Source organism: Somniosus microcephalus, chromosome 7 (genome assembly GCF_052327205.1).
Source record: "Somniosus microcephalus isolate GS21.2 chromosome 7, FLI_Smic_1.0, whole genome shotgun sequence".
NCBI lineage: Eukaryota > Metazoa > Chordata > Chondrichthyes > Squaliformes > Somniosidae > Somniosus > Somniosus microcephalus.
Genome location: NC_140993.1, coordinates 150,983,594 through 151,004,282, shown reverse-complemented (window position 1 = coordinate 151,004,282; position 20,689 = coordinate 150,983,594).

Here is a 20,689-nt window from a genome sequence, read left to right as displayed (position 1 = left end):
GTTGACATGATCCCTGCTTTGACCTGTTGATAGAAGGCAGCAGGTAATATGAAAGGGAGTTTGCCCTTTTTGTGATATTGTCTTAAGGCCTCCAGAAGATTGGTCATTTGTCTACTGAAAATTTAGTTTGGTAAATGGCAGTTATAGGAGCTGATGCTGCAGTTTTCATGAAAATAAGGCAAGCCACAGCTGATTAGAACAAAACTGCATTGCTTACAGCCCTCACCCCGATTCAAAACATAATTTGCAACTTGTTGCTGTAATGCTGATCTTAACCCCGATCAGTGGATGTAGTTGGTCACAAAAGGGTTTCAAAACCAATTTTGTCATATCCTGAGGCTGTCATTGATGTGTAAAAGCAGCCGAGTAAATTTGCCAAGCAATATGTATTTAAGTCGGACCTTATTGGTAAGCTCATCAGGCCAATGAGTTCGGCCATCTGGATTCCTTATCAGGTAACTTCAGAATTTTCTTCCTGGGTATTGGTCTTACAAAAACAAGTTAGGATTTGGAGTACAAATTCCAAATAGATGACTGGCACGGTGTTGAGAAGCTCAGCTGAGGTGTGAAAAGCCTAATGTTATTTGTCATATTCTCAAGTTGCTAATGCATGTCATTCCAAAATCTCAGTGAGGGAAGTCATATGAAGTCAGAAATAGATGGTAGAAAGGTGAGAAGCAATAAGCAAAGGAGAGAAACACAAAGGGCCAAACTAATTCATAATGAGAGTGTGAAAAAAGCAAGCCTGAAGGCTTTGTATCTTAATGCTAGAAGCATTAGGAACAAGGTGGATGAATTAGTTGTGGAAATAGAGGTAAACAAGTATGATTTGATTGGGATTACAGAAACGTGGCTGCAGGGTGGGCAAGGCTGGGAACTTAACATCCAGGGATATACAATATTTAGGAAGGATCGGCAAAAAGGTAGGGGAGGTGGGGTAGCATTGCTGGTAAAGGAGGGGATTAATGCAATGGAAAGGAAGGATATTAACTCGGATGAAACGGAATCTGTATGGGTAGAAATGAGAAATAGCAAGGGGAGGAAAACGTTAGTGGGTGTGATATATAGGCCTCCAAATAGTAATATGGAGGTGAGGGAAGGCATAAAAAGGGAAATTAGAGAAGCGTGCGATAAGAGCACAGCTGTCATCATGGGTGACTTTAATTTACATATTGATTGGACTACCCAAATTAGTAAAAATTCTGAGGAGGAGGAATTCCTGGAATGTTTTCGGGACGGTTATCTGGACCAATATGTCGAGGAGCCGACTCGAGATCAGGCCATTTTAGACTGGGTATTGTGCAATGAGAAGGGACTTATCAGCAATCTTCTTGTACGAGGCCCCTTGGGTCAGAGCGATCATAATATGATCGAGCTCTCAGTCGAGATGGAGAGTGAGGAAATTGAATCAGAGACTAAGGTCCAGAACTTAAATAAAGGGAATTACGAGGGTCTGAGACGGGAATTGGGTAAGATTGATTGGGTGGTGTTTCTGGGGGGATTGACAGTAGAGAGACAATGGCAAGCATTCAAAGATAGAATGGAAGAATTCCAGAACATGTTTATACCGGTTTGGCATAAAAATAAACCTAAAAAGGTGACTCAACCGTGGATAACGAGGGAAATTAGGAACAGCATAAAATCAAAAAAAAGGGCATATCAACTGGCAAAAAAAAGCACCAGACCGGAAGATTGGGGGCAGTACAGGATACAGCAAAAGAGGACAAAGGGATTAATCAGGAAGGGGAAAATAGAATACGAAAGTAAACTTGCAGCAAACATAAAGACAGACTGCAAAAGCTTTTATCGGTATATCAGGAGGAAAAGACTGGTAAAATCCCAAGTCGGTCCCTTGCAGTCCGATTCGGGAGAATATATAATGGAGAATAAGGAAATGGCAGACCAATTAAACTCATACTTTGGTTCTGTATTCACAAAGGAGGACACAAATAACCTCCCAGGAATATCGGCAAACATGGGGACTAATGAGAGGGAGGAGCTGACAGAAATTAGTATCTCTAGGGATATGGTGTTGGGTAAGTTGAGGGGACTGAAGGCCGACAAATCCCCGGGGCCTGATAAACTACATCCTAGGGTACTTAAGGAGGTGGCCCTGGAGATAGCAGATGCTCTAAGGATCATCTTCCGGAACTCCATTGACTCGGGAACAGTACCCGTGGATTGGAGGGTAGCTAATGTTACCCCAATATTTAAAAAGGGGGGTAGAGAGAAAGCAGGGAATTATAGACCAGTAAGCCTTACATCGGTTGTGGGCAAAATGCTAGAGTCCATTATTAAGGATAAAATAGCGGAGCACTTGACAAATGGGGAAAGGATCGGACAGAGTCAACATGGATTTACAAAGGGTAAATCGTGTTTGACTAATCTGCTGGAATTTTTTGAGGAAGTAACTGGTAAAATAGATGGGGGGAGAGCCAGTGGATGTGGTGTACCTTGACTTCCAGAAAGCCTTCGATAAGGTTCCACACAAAAGATTATCATGCAAAATTAAGGCTCATGGAATTGGGGGCAAAGTATTAACGTGGATAGAGAACTGGCTGGCGGATAGAAAACAGAGAGTTGGAATAAACGGCTCGTTTTCGGAGTGGCAGGCAGTGACCAGCGGGGTGCCGCAAGGATCTGTCCTGGGACCCCAGCTGTTCACAATATATATAAATGATCTGGATCAGGGAATTGGATGCAATATTTCCAAATTCGCTGACGACACTAAACTAGGAGGAGGGGTGGGCTCTGATGAGGATGTCAGGAGGCTACAGTGCGATTTGGACAGGTTGGGGGAATGGGCGGATACGTGGCAGATGCACTATAATGTGGATAAATGCGAGGTTATCCACTTTGGGGGTAAAAACAGGAGGGTAGATTATTATCTAAATGGCAATAGATTGGGAGATGGGGAAGTGCAGAGGGACCTGGGTGTTCTTGTGCACCAGTCACTGAAGGAGAGCATGCAGGTGCAACAGGCGATTAAGAAGGCAAATGGTATGTTGGCCTTCATATCAAGGGGGTTCGAGTATAGGAATAGGGATACCTTACTACAGCTGTACAAGGTGCTGGTGAGACCGCATCTGGAGTATTGTGTACAGTTTTGGTCGCCCCATCTGCGGAAGGATGTTCTTGCCATGGAAAGAGTGCAACGGCGATTCACCAGGCTGATACCTGGAATGGCGGGAATGACCTACGAAGAGAGATTAAATAGTTTGGGCTTGTACTCACTGGAGTTTAGAAGATTGAGAGGGGATCTCATCGAAACATATAAAATTATGGCAGGCCTGGACAGGCTGAATTCAGAGAGAATGTTTCCAATGGCCGGGGAGCACAGAACCAGGGGCCACAGTCTAAAAATAGCGGGCAAATCATTTAAAACAGAGATGAGGAAGAATTTCTTCACTCAAAGAGTGGTGAGCCTGTGGAATTCCCTGCCACAGAGGGCTGTGAAGGCTAATTCAATAAATATTTTCAAGAGAGAATTGAATATATTTCTGAAGGCTAAGGGGATTAAGGGTTACGGAGAAAAGGCGGGGACGGGGTACTGAACTGGTAAGATCAGCCATGATCTCATTGAATGGCGGAGCAGGCTCGAAGGGCCGAATGGCCTACTCCTGTTCCTATCTCTATGTATCTATGTATGTTATTTGTCATATTCTCAAGTTGCTAATGCATGTCATTCCAAAATCTCAGTGGCGGGAGGGAGGTTCATAAGGTAACTCACTATGTAGAGGAAGTAGGCTTCTGTAGGCATTGTAGGAAAGGTACACGATGCATTCCCGGGTCTTCCAGAGAGGGAGGCAGCATTGAAGGACATCAGGGAAGAGTCGAGAAAGGACACTTAAGCATTAGGTGGATTTTCCAGATCGTTGTCCAGTAGAGACTCTCCTAGCTGAGAAAATAAATCTCTTGTGTGTGAGGAAGGGAAGAGTGCAAACAAAGAGAAGTTATGGAGACCAACCCCCACTCGGAATCCATCCCTGAATTAATTTGTTTCGGTACAGAAGGAGAAACTGAAAATTACCAAGCAGGGTGGGTATCTTAGAACAGTTTGCAGCCAGGCTGTTAATCCAATGGGAGTACAGCAGGAGCAGGAGCCAACATGGACTGAGTTTATTGAGAAGTTTGGAGATCAATGCTGCCACTGTAGATCAATGGGCTGGATTTTGCAGTCTGTGGTGAAGGAACGCTGCTCACCGTCCACTATGCTGACAGCTGACCAATAAGTTTTCATGGGCTTTTGAACGGAAACTTGATGTCATTGGGTATCTGATCCAGCACTGTGCCCTCTACAGGAGATCTGTGGCGTACGTGAGCAGGCCAAGCAACAGCGTGGCTCTTAAACCAATCAGATTGAAGAATCCTCAGTGAGACACACAGAATATAAACCAGGAAGTGTAAATTAGATTTAAATCATGTATAGAAAGTGAAATAAAGGGAGGGAAAAGAAAGATGGGATTAAGAGAGATAAAAGAGACAGACAGAAAAAGTTTTAAAATTTTTTAATTTCTTTTAAATCTCCAACACTAATTAAATTCTGAAGGAATGAGACTCCACACTTGTAAAATTAAATTTTCAGTGCCAGAAAGCTTGTTTGGTAGTAATTATGACTCATCATGCCGTTAAAAATTCATTTACACCTGAATGCACCTGGCGTGTTTCATGGTTAACTCGTAAATACCGCAATCTCACACCCTTACATGGATTGCAATGCCGAGTCTATTGGCAAGATACTGTTATAGCGCAGCCTGTGGAGGAGCAGGGTAACTCGGACCACAACTTCCAGATTTCCGCGTTTAACTGCACACGTGTGTATTCCGGATGTTGCTGTCCAATTTACTCCATAATAACGGTGAGCGCTGGTAGCCTCACTGTTACTCTCAACACAAAATCCAGGCCAATGTAGGCAGGTGAAAAAGGTGAAGAAGCTCGTCAGTGCTGACAGAGGTGGCTGGCACCAAGCTGGGGTTGAGGCCCATGTCAGGAGTTGTAGATTTCAGAGCACCATCAGTTCAGAGCTTCTTGTGATGTGACCACATATCAAGAACAAAAGTCTGTGATTGGGTGAGAACATCAGAAATGCCCTGCACAATATTGCATTCGCTGGGATGTGAAATTATGGATGCTCTGACCTCCACATCTGTTACACAAGAAGTGCTAATTTTTAAATTCAACTCCAATACTGCCAATCTTAATTATCATCTGCAAACTTAGACAAATTCCTCTTGATTTCCAAAACAAGGTGTTATAATATCTATGTAATATATAAAATGAAAAGCTGGGGTCCCAGACTGGAGATTTGTATAGTTTCAATCTGATTAATTTATCTATTATGACTGCAAACAGTCTGGTGCATTTAAGGCATTACTTAATTCCTTTTTGGATCCTGGAGGCAGACAAAATAGCTGCATGAATGGACAATCGTAAAATTACATGTGTAGCAATGTCTCTTTAGATCCTAGATACAAGAAACCAAACATGAGAAAAAGATTAGAAATAGTGGGGCAGAGTTTCTGCTCGTTTATGCCAGTAATATCAGCGCAATCTGGGCAAAATCAGCCAACCCAGAGCAAAAGATTGGGAAAATTTAAATGTAAGAAAGTAACACCCAAAACCGCTTACGTTCATGTTTTCCGCGGGTTTAAAGACTGAATTTGCCTGATTAGGCCCCGCCCATGAAACTGGCTATGCTCGCAGGTCGAGAGTCTGCCGACTGCGCTGGTTCGGGAAGGTTCTTCAAATTGCGCTCATTTTTTTAGGTGCACAGGCACTAGTAGGTACGTTTTTAAAGTTTTTTCCTTATCAAAAAGTATTTAATTGACTAGTGTACACCAATGAAGATAGTAAATGGTTCAGTATAGATTTTTAAAGTCATTTTCAGGGATTTAAAATCAGGATACTCACAGGTGGAGGGCTGGACCCTCTTACTAAAAATGCTTATTTTTTGTGATAAACCCATTTTCAGCTGCATTAATAAAACTGGACCAGGTTACCACTCTTAAATACATCAAAGAATACTTTTTAATGGTAAGAAAAAAAAGATTATGTTTTATTACGCTGCCTGATTGCGCTGGTTCATGTAAGATTTTACGCTTGTGATTATGCAAATAATTTTTATCGTAAGCTTGAATTGTAACCTAACCAGTGCAATTTTAAGTGCATTTTGGGCGCAATTTCCTGATTGTGCTCAAAGTGGAAACTCTACCCCAGTATATTTAGGTTTCTATTTATTCTTTCAGGAGAAAAAGTATGCTTATTGAATAATTGCAACTGATGTGAACAAATTTCAATTGTTAGATAGCAATAATAGAAACAGAATGAACTATAACTTGGTAAAACTATACATATTTATCTAATCTAAGAACTGCATTAGTGACCTGGGGATACTCTGAGTAGATGTAGGTACAGATAATACAATTCTTGGCTGGAGACAATTGAACTGCTACTTCTGTGAGCTCCTGAGATATTTATTAGTATTGGGAGGAGACTACAGGAATGGTATTTTTGTGTCGTGACAGAAAATATATCACGAGTTAGGAGTGGTAAGGGAACATCTCAGGGTTGAACGTGTCTAGTGTCGAAAACATTGCCAATTATAATCAAAAAATGGTTTCTATTCATAATCACTGGCCCCAACTCTAACTCTTAAAACTAACACTAACCCCTAAACCTAAACTGTGTGATGCAGGGCCAGCTGTGGCGTTAAAAGTTATTGTGAAATCACTGACTATGGACGTCAACCACAATGTCAACTGTCACTCTGTCAGTAATAATAGTAAAAAACTGTTACTCCAGGGTTACCATCAATAATAATAGTAACAAATAGTCACTCCCAAATTACCATCAGTAATAATAGTAACAAACTGCCACTCCTGGGTTACCATCAGTAATAATAGTAACAAACTGTCACTCTCAGATTACCATCAGTAACAAACCGCACTCCCACATTATCATCAGTAACAATAGTAACAAACCATCACTCCCTGGTTAGCAGCAATAATAACAAACCATCACTCCCAGATTACCATCAGTAACAATAGTAACAAACCGTCACTCCCAGATTATGATCAGTAACAATAGTAACAAACCGCACTCCCAGATTATGATCAGTAACAATAGTAACAAACCGTCACTCCCAGATTATGATCAGTAACAATAGTAACAAACCGTCACTCCCAGATTATGATCAGTAACAATAGTAACAAACTGTCACTCCCAGATTATCATCAGTATAAATAGTAACAAACTGTCACTGTCTGTGTGGAGTTTGCACATTCTCCCCGTGTTTGCGTGGGTTTCCTCCGGGTGCTCCGGTTTCCTCCCACAGTCCAAAGACGTGCGGCTTAGGTTGATTGGCCATGATAAAAATTGGCCCTTAGTGTTAGGGGGGATTAAATACGCGGGGTTACGGGGATAGGGCTTGGGTGGGATGGCTGTCGGTGTGGGGACCGGGTGCTAGGGTTTGGATGATCAGCCATGATCTCGTTGAATGGCGGAGCAGGCTCGAAGGGCCGAATGGCCTACTCCTGCTCCTATCTTCTATGTTTCTATGTCACTCCCAGATTATGATCAGTAACAATAGTAACAAACCATCACTCCCTGGTTAACAGCAGTAATAATAGTAACAAACCATCACTCCCAGATTGCCATCAGTAATGAAAGTAACAAACCATCACTCCCAGATTACCATCAGTAATAGTAACAAACTGTCACTCCCAGATTACCATCTGTAATTATAGTAACAAACCATCTCTCCCAGATTACCATCAGTAATAATAGTAACAAACCATCACTCTCAGATTACCATCAGTAACAATAGTAACAAACTGTCACTCCCAGATTATCAGTAACAATAGTAACAAACCGTCGCTCCCAGATTATCATCAGTAACAATAGTAACAAACCGCCACTCCCAGATTATCATCAGTAACAATAGTAACAAACCGTCACTCCCAGGTTACCATCAGCAACAATAGTAACAAACCATCACTCACGGATTACCATCAGTAATAATAGTAACACACCGCCACTTCCAGGTTACCATCAGTAATAACAGTAACAAACCGTCACTCCCAGATTACCACCAGTAATAATAGTAACAAACCATCACTCCCAGTTTATCATCAGTAACAATAGTAACAAACTGTCACTCCCAGATTATCATCAGTAACAATAGTAACAAACCGTCACTCCCAGATTATCATCAGTTACAATAGTAACAAACCGCCACTCCCAGATTATCATCAGTAACAATAGTAACACACCGTCACTCCCAGGTTACCATCAGTAGCAATAGTAACAAACTGTCACTCTCGGATTACCATCAGTAATAATAGTAACACACCGTCACTCCCAGGTTACCATCAGTAATAACAGTAACAAACCGTCACTCCCAGATTACCATCAGTAATAGTAGTAACAAACTGCCACTCCTGGGTTAACATCAGTAATAATAGTAACAAACCATCACTCCCGGATTACCATCAGTAACAATACTAACAAACCGTCACTCCCAGATTACCATCAGTAACAATAGTAACAAACCATCACTTCCAGATTACCACCAGTAATAATAGTAACAAACCACCAGTCCTGGGTTACCAGGACTAATAATAGTAACACATAGCACCACTCCCAGATTACCATCAGTAATACAGTAACACTGCCTCTCCCAGATTACCATCAGTAATACAGTAACACTGCCTCTCCCAGATTACCATCAGTAATACAGTAACACCGCCACTCCTAGATTACTATCAGGAATAGATACCGCCATACCCGAATTACCATCAGTAAGAGATTGTGAGAGATAAGTGAGAGTTTGGGAAATGTTGGTGTTCAGAGGGACCTGGGTGTCCTTGTACACAAATCACTGAAAGTTAACATGCAGGTACACCAAGCATTTAGGAAAGCAAATAGTATGTTGGCCTTTATTACAAGAGGATTTGAGTATAGAGTAAAGATGTCTTACTGCAATTATATAGGGCCCTGGTGAGACCACACCTGGAGTATTGTGTACAGGTTTGGTCTCCTTACCTAAGGAATTATATATTTGTCATAGAGGAAGTGCAATGAAGGTTCACCAGACTGGTTCCTGGGATGGGGGGGATTGTCCTATGAGGACAGATTGAGTAGACTAGGCCTATATTCTCTAGAAATAACAACAGAAAATGCTGGAAAAACTCAGCAGGCCAGGCAACATCCGTGGAGAGAAATTAGAGTCGACGTTTCGGGTCTAACCCTTTTTCAAAACTGGAAAGGAAATTAAATAGATCGAAAGGCAGGGCTAGGAGGGAACAAAAGAAGTGAAGAGACATTAAGAGGTATTCAAAACGAGACGAGATGGTGATAGGACTAGTGGAGACAAAAGACGGCTCTAGATTAGGTGTGAAATGTGCTGGCAGAATGAGAGACAGCTGCCATGTGGGAGAGAGAAAAAAAAGGAAAGGGAGGGGGGAGGGAAAAACCAAAACAAAGGGGTGGATAAAAAATATAAGTAAAAATGTAATAGGGGCCGAGGTTATGATCTGAAATTGTTGAACTCGATGTTGAGTCCGGAAGGCTGCAAAGTGCCTAATCGGAAGATGAGGTGCTGTTGCTCGAGTTTACGTTGAGCTTCCGTGGAACAATGCAAGAGGCCAAGGACGGTGAGGTCCGAGTGGGAATGGAGCGGTGAATTAAAATGACAGGCGACCGGAAGCTCAGGGTCACCCTTACGGACTGAACAGAGGTGTTCCGCAAAGCGGTCACCCAGTCTGCGTTAGGTCTCTAGAGTTTAGAAGAATGAGAGGTGATCTCATTGAAACATACACAATTCTTACAGGCTTGATAGTGTAGATGCAGGGAGGATGTTTCCCCTGGCTGGGGAGTCTAGAACCAGGGGTCACAGTCTCAGAATAAGGGGTCGGCCATTTAGGACTGAGATGAGGAGAAATTTCTTCACTCAGAGGGTGGTGAATCTTTGGAATTCTCTACCCCAGAGGGCTGTGGAAGCTCAGTCGTTGAGTATATTCAAGACAGAGATCGATAGATTTTTGAATATTAAGGGAATCAAGGGATATGGGGAGAGTGCAGGAAAGTGAAGATGAGGTAGAAGATCAGCCATGATCTTACTGAATGGCTAAGCAGGCTCAAAGGGCCAAATGGCCTACTCTTGCTCCTATTTCTTATGTTCTTAATACAGTAACACACCGCCGCTCCCAGATTACCATCAGTAATAATAGTAACAAACCGCCACTCCCGGATTACCATCAGTAATAATAGTAACAAACTGGCACTCCCTGGTTACCATCAGTAATAAAAGTAACAAACCACCTCTCCCTGGTTACGATCAGTAATAATAGTAACAAACTGTCACTCTCAGATTACCATCAGTAGTAACAGTAACAAACCGTAATTCCCAGATTACCATCAATAATAATAGTAACAATCCACCACTCCCGGAATACCATCACTAAAAACAGTGACACAACGCCACTCCCGGATTACCATCAGTAATACAGTAACAAACTGCCACTCCCAGATTACCATCAGTAATAATAGTAACACACAGCACCACTCCCAGATTACTATCAGTAATTCAGTAACACAGCATCACTCCCAGATTACTATCAGTAATACAGTAACACCACCACTCCCAGATTACCATCCGTAATACAGTAACACACTGCCACTCCCGGATTACCATCAGTAACAATAGTAACAAACCGCCACTCCCGGATTACCATCACTAATAATAGGAACACACAGCACCACTCCCAGATTACTATCAGTAATACACTAATACAGCACCACTCCCAGATTACCATCAGTAATACAGTAACACAGCACCACTTCCCGATTACTATCAGTAATTGTGACACACCACCACTCCCAGATTCCCATTAGTAATAGAGTAACACACCACCACTCCCGGATTACTATCAGTAATACATTAACACTGCCTCTCCCAGATCACCATCAGTAATACAGTAACACACAGCCACTCCCAGATTACCATCAGTAAGAGACTGTGAAAAATAAGTGAGAGTTTGGGAAATGTTGGTGTTCAGAGGGACCTGGGTATCCTTGTACACGAATCACTGAAAGTTAACATGCAGGTACAGCAAGCATTTAAGAAAGCAAATAGTATGTTGGCCTTTATTACAAGAAGATTTAAGTATAGAGTAAGGACATATTACTGCAATTACATAGGGCTCTGGTGAGACCACACCTGGAGTATTGTGTACAGGTTTGGTCTCCTTACCTAAGGAAGGATATACTTGCCATAGAGGGAGTGCAATGAAGGTTCACCAGACTGGTTCCTGGGATGGGGGGATTGTCCTATGAGGAGAGATTGAGTAGACTAGGCCTATATTCTCTGAAGTTTAGAAGAGTGAGAGGTGATCTCACTCAAACATACAAAATTCTTACAGGGCTTGACAGTGTAGATACAGGGAGGATGTTTCCCCTGGCTGGGGAGTCTAGAACCAGGGCTCACAGTCTCAGAATAAGGGGTCGGCCATTTAGGACTGAGATGAGGAGAAATTTCTTCACTCAGAGGGTGGTGAATCTTTGGAATTCTCTACCCCAGAGGGATGTGGAGGCTCAATCATTGATTATATTCAAGACAGAGATCGATAGATTTTTGAGTATTAAGGGAATTAAGGGATATGGGGATAGTGCAGGGAAGTGGAGTTGAGGTAGAAGATCAGCCATGATCTTATTGAATGGCGGAGCAAGCACAAAGGGCCAAATGGCCTACTCCTGCTCCTATTTCTTATGTTCTTAATACAGTAACACACCGCCACTCCCGGAATACCATCAGTAATACAGTGACGCACCGCCACTCCCGGATTACCATCAGTAATACTGTGATGCACCGCCACTCCCAGATTACCATCAGTAATACTGTGACGCATCGCCACTCCTGGATTATCATCAGTAATACTGTGACGCATCGCCACCCCCGGATGACCATCACTAATACAGTGACGCATCGCCACTCCCAGATTATCATCAGTAATACAGTGACGCACCGCCACTCCCGGATTACCAACACTAATACAGTGACGCACCGCCACTCCCGGATTATCATCAGTAATACAGTGACGCAACGTCACTCCCGGATTACCATCACTAATACAGTGACACACTGCCACGCCCGGATTATCATCAGTAATACTGTGACGCATCGCCACTCCCGGATTATCATAAGTAATACAGTGACGCACCGCCACTCCCGGATTATCATCAGTAATACAGTGACGCATTGCCAATCCTGGATTATCATCAGTAATACAGTGACGCACCGCCACTCCCGGATGACCATCAGTAATACAGGGACGCACCGCCACTCCCGGGTTATCATCAGTAATAGAGTGACGCACCGCCACTCCTGGATTACCATCAGTAATACAGTGACGCATCACCACTCCCGGAATACGATTACTAATACAGTGACGCACCGCCACTCCCGGATTAACATCACTAATACAGTGACACATCGCCACTCCCAGATTACCATCACTAATACTGTGACGCATCGCCACTCCCGGATTATCATCAGTAATACAGCGACGCACCGCCACTCCCGGAATACCATCACTAATACAGTGACGCATCGCCACTCCCGGATTACCATCAGTAATACAGTGACGCACCGGCACTCCCGGATTACCATCACTAATACAGTGACGCATCGCCACTCCCGGATTACCATCAGTAATACAGTGACGCACCGGCACTCCCGGATTATCATCAGTAATACAGTGACACATCGCCACTCCCGGATTACCATCAGTAATACAGTGACGCACCGGCACTCCCGGATTATTATCAGTAATACAGTGACGCATCGCCACTCCCGGATTACCATCACTAATACAGTGATGCATCGCCACTCCCGGATTATCATCAGTAATACAGTGACGCATCGCCACTCCCGAATTACCATCAGTAATACAGTGACGCATCGCCACTCCAGGATTACCATCACTAATACAGTGACGCATTGCCACTCCCAGATTATCATCAGTAATACAGTGACGCACCGCCACGCCCGAAATACCATCACTAATACAGTGACGCATCGCCACTCCCGGATTATCATCAGTAATACAGTGACGCACCGCCACTCCCGGATTATCATCACTAATACAGTGACGCATCGCCACTCCCGGATTACCATCAGTAACACTGTGACGCACCGCCACTCCCGGATTACCATCAGTAATACAGTCACACATCGCCACTCCCGGATTACCATCACTAATACAGTGACGCATCGCCACTCCCGGATTAACATCACTAATACAGTGACACATCGCCACTCCCGGATTACCATCACTAATACAGTGACGCACCTCCACTCCCGGAATACCATCACCAATACAGTGACACATCGCCACTCCCAGATTACCATCACTAATACAGTGACGCATCGCCACTCCCAGATTATCATCAGTAATACAGTGACGCACCGCCACTCCCGGATTACCATCACTAATACAGTGACGCACCGCCACTCCCGGATTACCATCACTAATACAGTGACGCATCGCCACTCCCGGATTACCATCACTAATACAGTGACGCACCGCCACTCCCGGATTACCATCAGTAATACAGTGACACACCGCCACTCCCGGATTACCATCAGTAATACAGTGACACACCGCCACTCCCGGATTACCATCACTAATACAGTGACGCACCGCCACTCCTGGATTATCATCAGTAATACTGTGACGCATCGCCACTCCCGGATTATCATCAGTAATACAGTGACGCATCGCCACTCCCGGATTATCATCATAACTAATACAGTGATGCACCGCCACTCCCGGATTACCATCAGCAGTACAGTGATGCACCGCCACTCCCGGAATACCATCAGCAATACAGTGATGCACCGCCACTCCCGGATTACCATCAGCAATACAGTGACGCATCGCCACTCCCGGAATAAATGTTAAAGTAGAACTTTCCAATTAACAAAATGACCTCAACTGTTAATTAGTACAAAGACCTTCAAAGGTACATACTGTAAAGCCTCCCTATCTCTTTCTCATAGCTAGATGAAGAGAGTCCTTGAGTCATGTATAAACCAGGATGGGGAGTCAGAGAACAGAACTTATAGATTAGATAACCCCATCTGTAGGCATTCCTTTTGTTCCAGTCCTTTTTATCCTTGATTACAGTTTGACTAACACTATATTTTTCTTGTTACTAATTATGATCTCAGACTTCGATCATGTGATTCTGAAGGCTTGCTTTAACTATAAATATGTTACCTTTTGCCTATGATCTTTGAAGTGGTCAGCGTAGCCATTGTCCGCATGTCCGCTTCCCTTGTATGCAAGAACTAATAAAGTCTTCCTTTGATGATACTTTGTGTTTAAAGAGTCTTACTCAGAAGTCGAGACTTCGACAGTCTTACTTGGAGGTTCCACTGAGATCGCTTGCTGCCTTTCGGTAAGTCACGGACAAAGACATCGTGAATTTCTAATGACAGATCCTGAATGGCCACAGTGATGTTTTATCACATAATAAGGGTTTCTCATTAGATACTGAATTGGTGTAGTCTGTTTCTTCCGACGGGAGTACTGCGATCAAGTTAAGACTCGTGTTTTAGATTTGAGTGAATCCTGTAACTTTTGCTTCTTTTATTTTAACGTTAGAAGGAGGAGGATATTGACGGCTCAAGTCTCAAAACTATCGGGCAAAGGAGACAAGGGAAAAGAAAGCGCTAAAAGTTAAAACTGCAGTATCAAGGGTGGGTCCCTTGAGCCGGGGTTAAAGTCCCGCAGCAGAAAGTATCGTTTGAGGATTGTCACTGTGTTTTAAAGACCTGTATTACCAGGCTCAGGATTATTCTCCGTTGAGATACCTTCTACGAGGGTTCAAGCCCCTCGCATTAAAGCATAAGGATTTTATATGAACATAGAGGTTAAGAATTATCGCAACCATTGTTTTCGTTTTGTTTGTTGATTGTTGACAACATTAAGACAGAAGACTCACATAAAGTATAAGTTAAATGTTAAGGACTCAGCTTGTAGTGGCGTACAACGCAAACTGAGAATTGACTATTTGTTTAGTTTAGAGTATAAGATAAATGTCTGAGTATTTGGTCTGTTTGCCTGTTTGGGCTGCTGCATTACTTGTCATTTCTTTGATTGTTGTTATTACTTGTTATTGTTCATCACTTATGGTCCTTTGGACAGTCAGTAATAGTCGTAAGGGGGTAAAGGGCGAAACTTGCGATCTAGAAGAAGAGTGCCTAGTATAAATTAAGAACTAAAACTTTACTAAGATGGGAGCTTCACAGAGTAAGATCCCAGAAAAAGGGACTCCCGTTTTTTTTTTACATCTTTAACAACTATGGTCGAATGTCCACAAATGATTTATCTAAATGGTCTAAATGGACCAAGAAAGACAAACACCCGTTCCGAGCTACGGACAATAGTCCATGAGTTACCGGACCCCTCAGAGGACTTAGAAAAAGCAATTAATGAGCTCAAAAGCATCGTTATTTGCCATCAGCCCACTATTGTGGACGTCGACCAGCTACTCAGAGCTTGGTTAAAAGATTCCAAATACCACCTTTTAACAGATGGTCCAGGTAGTTTCAACCGTATTAACGACCATAGAATAAATCAGCACTGGAATCCTGAAACACTACCAAACGATGCATTCTGGACCAACTTATATACAACAATGCATGCTAAATTCCCCAAAAGAACTAATTGGACAAAAAAAATAATTGAGACCACTCAGAAAAAGGACGAAGACGTTGAGGATTATATAGAAAGAATAGAAGCAATTATGGGGCAACATTCTGGAATGACCAAAGAAAATTACCAGATCCCTTTAATTAATGCCCTTGTAAATGGTCTCAGAACAGAACTTAAAGAACCATTGACTTTAGTCTGCCTAGATTGGAGACATAAAACAACTCCTGAATTAACACAAATTCTGAAAGGAATTCAGGAGAGACATAGAGACCAAAAGAGTAAGGTTTCCCTCTTAATGGAGCAGACAGCTCCCGCAGCTCCGACTGCCCAGACTACCATTTATTATCAGGGCCACTCCAGAGGACGAGGCAGAGGGTATAACAGAGGCGGATTTAGAGGAAATAATAGAGGAGGGACTGGCAGAGGCCAGTGGAACGGAAGAGGCGCAAACTCTCCGTGTTTTAACTGTGGTCAGATCGGACACTGGAAGTCCGACTGCCCGTTCCCCAAGCAGCAAAATCAAGGATGGGGAGGTGCCCCAAACAATGTAAATACCCAAACCCAGGTTCACACTCGTCCGCAGACAGGTTTTACAACAGGGAATCCTTGGGGAGGTCAAAATACGGAAGGACAATTCGGATCCCCAGGGCAAAATTATTCAGCATGATGCGGAGAAACAGCCCCGAACGTTACCCACATTCTTCAATTACCTTCAGTATCACTAAATTCTAGCGATGAGCCATATTTATCCATAGAAATGCAGGGCAATAGAGTCCCTTTTCTCATTGACACAGGAGCCACAACCTCACTATTAACAAAGCAATACGCTAGAGGAACTCCGTGTACTGGAAAGAATGTCACATGTGTAGGATTTTCCGGCGTCTCACAGACTATGACGTGGTCACAACCATTAGAAATACAAGCAGACAATTTCTCTGGGCAGCATGCCTTTCTTCTATCAGATGAAGCTCCCATGAACCTTTTAGGGAGAGATTTGCTGTGCAAAATGCAGGCAACAATAATTTGTTCAGAAAAAGGACTGCAGGTGCACATCCCTACCGATAGATGTACTATGTGCCCTTTACAAGAATGCTCCCCTCCCATCGTCTACCAGTGGACAAACAAAAACCAAGAATTAAGCCACACATTAATGATGATTGTAGGAGCACTGCAATGTGCCTCAAGAACAGTCTCAGAGTACCAGAAGGATTTGAAATTAGACAGCTGGTACATGAATCTGCATTGCACTGCCTTTTATGAAGGCACGGGAAAAGACACGACTATAAAAGACAGTTACAAACCCTTTTTTGGGCCATAACTTCCTGTTTTAGCTACTCAATTGGATCCCGTTGCACGCGGCCTGCCTGGATGCCTGCCAATTCTAGCTGCTGCCTATTATGCTGTACAACAAGCTCAAGGTATCACGCTCAATCACCGGACTATTTTATTTGTGCCACATTCAGTTGAGCTGCTATTGACAAAATGCGCCACTCAACATCTGACGTCAGCCCGCAGCAGTAAATATGAGGTTGAGTTATTATCCAACTCTAATCTCCTAATTCAAAGATGTTCGGTCTTGAATCCAGCCACGCTGTTACCCACAGAAGAAGATGGAATTCCACATTGCTGCGATACGATCACCCAATTGGTGACTAAGCCCCGAACAGATTTATCAGAAACTCCTATTTCCAATAGTGACTTAGCGTACTACGTAGACGGGTCAGCCCTTAGGGATGACAAGGGATCACCTAGGGCTGGATATGCCATATCAGATGATCACTCGATTGTGGAGGCACTCTCACTACCTCAATCCTTTTCAGCAACAAGCAGAACTCTTCGCTCTTACAAGAGCTTGCATACTGGCTACTGATCAAACCGTTAATATTTATACCGACTCCAGGTACGCTTTTGGGGTTGCCCACGATTACGGACAGATCTGGAAATTAAGGGGATTTCTAACTTCCTCAGGATCAACTATTAAGAATGCTGAACAAATCGATAATCTTTTAAAGGCTCTAATGTGTCCCACTAAGATTTCAGTTATTAAATGTCAGGCTCATACAGGTAATCGGGATCAGACATCACTGGGTAACGAACGAGCAGACAGAGCTGCTAAGTCAGCAGCTTTGTCTGAGACAGGGCCACAAGTTTCAGCCCTTGTCCTGCGCCAACAAAAATCAGACAATGACCCACCTTCTATTAATGATGTTTTAGCCTTTCAGTCACAGGCTAACTCGGACGAAGTGTTAAGTTGGGCAAGAGATTCTTGCTTTAAAACGCCTGAAGGGGTATGGGTTCACCATGACGGCCGCATGGTGGCTCCTAAATCTTTACTCCCATGGATTGCCCGATGCGTTCATGTGTTCATGCATGCGGGCAAAGGGGGGATGGCAGACTATATTAATCAAACATGGTATGCACCAGGTATTTTGGCAATTGCAAAACAAATCAGTGAAAGGTGCACCACATGCCAGGAAATGAATCCAGGTAAAACAGAGAAAGTACAGTCTGCCTCCCACCCGAATCCATCAGGCCCTTTTGTAAATTTACAAATGGATTTTATTGATTTACCTCCATGTCTAGGATTTAAGTATGTATTGGTAATTATAGATATGTTTTCAAGATGGGTCGAAGCCTTTCCATGTAAAAAGAACGATGTTGTAACAGTAGCAAAGTGCTTGTTAAAAGAAATCATACCAAGGTTTGGAATACCTATGCAGCTTTCAAGTGATAGGGGATCGCACTTCACTGGAACAATTGTAAAGGAACTATGTAAAGCTTTGCAGATTAATCAGCATTTTCACTGCAGTCATCATCCGCAATCTTCAGGACTGGTAGAAAGACATAATGGAGTGCTGAAGAATAAACTTTCTAAACTTTGCAATGAAACTGGACTTAAATGGGTCGAACTATTACCCTTAGCATTGATGATAATGCGAGCAGCAACTAACAGGACAAATGGACTGTCGCCACATGAGGTTGTCATGGGACGACCCCTAAGACTGCCATTCTCAGCACCATTTACGGTGAAACAAATGGACATTCATAAAATGGATGAGAATATGCTAAACTATTGCATCGCATTAACTAAATGTATTTCCAGCTTTCACCAACAGGTAAAGGAAGCCCAAACGGAACCAGCAGAAGGAAAGTGCCACAACTTGGAACCTGGAGATGACGTCTACGTAAAGGTTTTCAAAAAGAACGGCCTGCAGCCACGCTTTGAAGGACCGTACCAAGTGCTCTTAACAACAAACACAGCCATAAAAGTCAAGGAAAGATCTTCCTGGATACACGCATCCCACTGCAAGAAGGTACCGAATAGAGACAACTGAATCTTGAAAGACTTAAACAATGAAGACGTTACTTATATTTTGTATACTAATCGGACTACTGAGTCTAATATGCCAGGGAGATGGGGAAAGATCCCGAAAGAAACGAGAATTACACGTGAATACTTTTTTGTACATGTCTTACGAATATGCTAAAGCTGGTGGCAAATCTAGTTGTCGGGTCTGTGCCCATATACCTATTCACACCACAGGAGGGATTACGATTGAATAGGATAAAATTTTAAGGGCTAGATTGGGAACAACAGGCTAGGAAAAAGAAAGAGGACTCCAGGAGCACTTGAGCTCATGAAGAGCCCACAGGTCAGGCATAAACTGTGCGGGTCACCACCATATTTTAGTCCTCCTCTATAAGCTGTTTGTTCCCTATCTCCTTAGAAGGTGTTTAGTCACGACCAACCTGCAGGCTAACATAAGCTGCAGGAAATAAAGGAGAAACCTGCAGGCTAACATAAGCTGCAGGACATAGACTGTAATCTGCAGGCTAACATAAGCTGCAGAAAATAGAATAAAATCTGCAGGCTAACATAAGCTGCAGGAGTACAAAGCAGACATATGCCCAAAACATATCACGAGACAAAAAGGGCCCCAGCAATTGAATAGAGCACAGTGAATAAAGTAAAATTCTTAGGATTGGATTGTCCTAGTAAGGACAAAAGGGGGGAATGAGGAAGTGTACTTTTATATTACAAAATGGCTTCACAAGGTACAGAATAGAAAACACAAAATGGCTTCCATAGATTAGTAATTGCTAGTTCTGCTGTTAAAGCAGAACTCTCCAATTAACAAAATGACCTCAACTGTTAATTAGTACAAAGACCTTCAAAGGTACATACTGTAAAGCCTCCCTATCGCTTTCTCATAGCTAGATGAAGAGAGTCCTTGAGTCATGTATAAACCAGGATGGGGAGTCAAAGAACAGAACTTATAGATTAGATAACCCCATCTGTAGGCATTCCTTTTGTTCCAGTCCTTTTTATCCTTGATTACAGTTTGACTAACACTATATTTTTCTTGTTACTAATTATGATCTCAGACTTCGATCATGTGATTCTGAAGGCTTGCTTTAACTATAAATATGTGACCTTTTGCCTATGATCTTTGAAGTGGTCAGCGTAGCCATTGTCCGCATGTCCGCTTCCCTTGTATACAAGAACTAATAAAGTCTTCCTTTGACGATACTTTGTGTTTAAAGAGTCTTACTCGGAAGTCGAGACTTCGACACACCGCCACTCCCGGATTACCATCAGCAATACAGTGACGCACCGCCACTCCCGGGATACCATCAGTAATACAGTGACGCACCGCCACTCCCGGATTATCATCAGTAATACAGTGACGCACCGCCACTCCTGGATTATCATCAGTAATACAGTGACGCATCGCCACTCCCGGATTATCATCAGTAATACAGTGACGCACCGCCACTCCCGGATTACCATCAGCAATACAGTGACGCACCGCCACTCCCGGGTTACCATCAGTAATACAGTGACGCACCGCCACTCCCGGATTATCATCAGTAATACAGTGACGCACCGCCACTCCCGGATTACCATCAGTAATACAGTGACGCACCGCCACTCCCGGATTACCATCACTAATACAGTGACGCACCGC